Consider the following 3,597-nt stretch of genomic DNA (forward strand, 5'->3'; position numbering starts at 1 on the left):
ATGATTTTGTATCATATTTTACATGTATTACTGGGTGCATTCCATATTTAAAACACACAAATATTGACATACTGATGTTTTTCTCATTATTATTACTATTTTTGTTTTAATTGTTTTAATTTTTTTTTTTTGTGGCTTAAGGGGGGCGGCGCCCTAGCGCCCTCTATTGGCCGGCCGCCACTGCAAACAGTATAGATTATAATTAATTTATTGTAAATATTGTTTTCTATTATTGTTATTATGTTTAAATCCAAACGCTTGCTTTTGCAATATGTACAAGGTAAAGGCCGTTTGATAAAGCCATTTGAATTTGAACTTGAATTTGTATGATTGGTCAATGCGCCTGTCATCCAGGAAACTGGCCAATGAGCACTGAGCGCGCCTTCATTTGAAAGTACGTCAGTTTGAATGCTGCAGCTGCAGGACTTCAGCGCTACTCTGTCGATCCACTCCTAATGAATTACTGGCGATATCAGGTAAGAGAACATCTCCCTGTTATTTTTCTAAGTTAATAACCTAAAGTCATGTTTGTGTTCATATCCATAATTTAGACTGTAACGTTGTCAGACTGTTAGGTTAGCTAGCAAAATGCAGAGTAATTACCGTTAACTGATGTTACAGGTTAATGTGGTAACACAACGTTAATATTGAGTGTGGTTTTAGTCGAGATGGTTTGCTTGTTCTGTTTGCGGGTAGCAAATATGTATAATGCCATTAACGTTATGTTACTAACATTACAGACACTTGTTGCTGAGTCAACCTAATGTACAGCTCAGTAATAGCGTTAACTTACGTTACGTTGTTATAACGTGCTTGTGTAATAACGGTAGCAGTTTTGGTGAGTGGTAACAGCCTTACTGCCTTCTGAAAATATTAATTTAAAAGTTACAATGCAGCCAAACTTCTGGTCACAGTGTGCGTGTGCGTGTGTGAGAGAGAGAGAGAGAGAGAGAGAGAGAGAGAGAGAGAGAGAGAGAGAGAGAGAGAGAGACAGACAGATATACTTTATTGATCCCAAGTTGGGAAATTGCAGTGTAGCAGCAGCATTACACACAGTAAATGTATGTTAAGTTCTATGTATGTGTTTACATAATACATACATTTACTAATATTATTTTAATTCCAGAGAGATGCTCATCAAGACAAGGTGATGATTGCCAGAGGGAAAAGTCAAAGTAAGTTAAAAAATATACAGCCTATACTACCAAATTTTTTAAGGAAGCAATATTTGAATGTTTAAGAGGTATTTATATGAATCATACTATTTGCCTAATAAATCCTGGTGAGTCTGAGAGACTGAATGAGATTGAATGCTTATCTCTTATTTGGTGTTCCTTATCTAGTTGAGAGTGTAAATAATTAGGGCTCCCTCATGAGTTTCCTCATGGGTTGGCACCCTGGTAGAGCCTGCCATCAGTGTGTGAATGGGTGAATGATAGACATGTATTGTTGAGTGCTTTGAGTGGTTGGTTGATAATGCTAGAAAAGCACTATATATGCAAGAACAATCCATTTACCATATTCTTCACTGTGTCCATCTGTATTTCACACAGCAAAGAACCTGTAGTTGTGCATCACCTGTGTGATCATGAGAAGGCTGAAGAACCAGGAGTGACAAGATATCACCGGCTGCTGGGGTGCAGCATTAAACCCAGGGACAGGTAGGCAAGCAGAGGCACAACATACAGAGAATGAAACCAAGTTCACATCAGTCATAATAAGAATATTATGTAAGAATGAATGTATGTGTGAGGCTGTTGATTAACAGTTTTGCATGCCTATGTCTTCAACAATAAACTGGCTAATATTCTTTGTTTGTCTGTGTGTTTTCCCCTCATGAAGCAGACATTTTGGAAATGAAAAGTCTCCTGCCACAAGATCTTAGGAGCCAGTGAGTATTCATGTTAATCCTGACATAAAAACTGTGAATGTATGTGTATACTAGTGGCCATATTACTGCCAGTTTGTCAGCACAAAGACAAACAATATTGTACTCATCTACTATATGCGCGGTGTATGAATCCAGTGGTGCCAAATGGTTAACAATGGTTAAACAACTTCTTTCAAATATGAAAATGTACATAGTGGCACAAACATGAATTCCATTCCACACATAAACATGAATTCCTGTTTTCTATGACTTTTCCATCATGCTGACCAGTAGTATTTGTAACACAATGGGAGTGCACAGTAATGCAAGTTGGCTGGTCATTCCCCAAAGTTATCCAGGAAATAGCTTTAACTAACTCTAACCCTAACTGACTTTAACATCTTTTCTGGGTAAAAACCTTTAACTATAATGTCTCATAGAAAATGTAAATGACGTTTGTTTAAAAAGGTAGCTCACTTTAAATTAAAATTCAGTCATTACCTAACTCTCATTCTGAAAGAAGGTCAGGTTATTTTTTTCAATTCACAAAACACTCCTGGAGTTTCACATGAAAACAGCTTGCTGCATCCTCCCAAACAACTGTAGCACAGCGGCTTTGTTGCAAACGTTAAAAACAACTTTACAAAAACATTAAAAGGCCTTCATACTGCTTGTCTATCGTAATCCAAGTTTTTAAAAGTCCAGACAAGCCACATTGACCTGAAAAGTTGTCATTTACACCATGTGTTTAGCAGAAATCCCTGTAGCTTCTTAGCTGGGAGCCGTGTTAACATACACACTGCTTGATCTGTGAGTGTGGGTTTGCTTGACCACAGACCAGAGCTAAGAACCTGAGGATTCTTGAGTAGTTTTTTGCATTTAAAACGTAGTCACTAAAATGCTACAGAACTGATTTCCTGTGAAAGTCCAGCAGTGTTCATTTAAAATGAACTATAAATAAAATCCTACTTTTTACAGTAAAGACATTTCAGTAATATTTTCTCTCTGTGTTTGTGTTCCCTCCAGGAGCAGAACCAGACGATTACTGGCCATTTGGAGGAAGTCTGATCTTTCTGCTGGGTTGCACCTCTGTTACAGTTTCATTGACCTTTTGTGGTATGCTTTAATTTTACTTAATAATACACTGTATAGTTAGGAATCTTAAATGTTATCAGAACTACCTTATACAGAGCCCCCAAGGGTTAGGAGAATGAAGAAGACCACAACTCCCTCAGCTCAAGCACAATTTGTTGCTTCCTCCATCCATTTCAAAGGGGAAATCTTGACCTCATTTTGATAGAAATGCTTACAGACACACGTTACACACATGGAGAAGTACCATTTTTAGTTTTTCAGTTCCTCCTGGGGGGTTCTAAATAACTGTTTGTGAATAATTGGTTGATATTGTAAATTGACATCTGAATTCATTAAATAAAAGGATTTTAGAATCAATAGTGGTGTTTACTTTATTTGTATTTAATTTCCTACGACATTTTAATTGAAATAGTGAAAATTATGTATATATTTTGTATTGCTTGCTTGAGTATGTTTGCAGTTGAGGATATTTCACAGTAATTTTGAAGATCAGATTTTGGTGTCTGATCGTAATAATTTAGCAAAAATCTGTAAAATAATGGTATTTTTCTGTAGAATTTTTAGGATTGTCCCGTTATTGAAGGTGATTGATCATAATTATTTGGGAAAAATCTGTAAAATGACGGTATTTA

General features: G+C 36.4%; 1 long non-coding RNA gene across 1 annotated transcript; it reads left to right on the plus strand.

Annotated features, from left to right (window-relative positions):
- Positions 1-387: 387 nt before the first annotated feature.
- Positions 388-3,320, plus strand: LOC306902231. The gene is made up of 5 exons (XR_013787416.1): positions 388-476; positions 1,127-1,175; positions 1,554-1,661; positions 1,843-1,891; positions 2,897-3,320. It is a non-coding gene; the product is annotated as an uncharacterized lncRNA (long non-coding RNA).
- Positions 3,321-3,597: the final 277 nt, after the last annotated feature.

Source organism: Barbatula barbatula, assembly GCF_947034865.1.
Source record: "Barbatula barbatula genome assembly, chromosome: 1".
Classification (NCBI taxonomy): domain Eukaryota; kingdom Metazoa; phylum Chordata; class Actinopteri; order Cypriniformes; family Nemacheilidae; genus Barbatula; species Barbatula barbatula.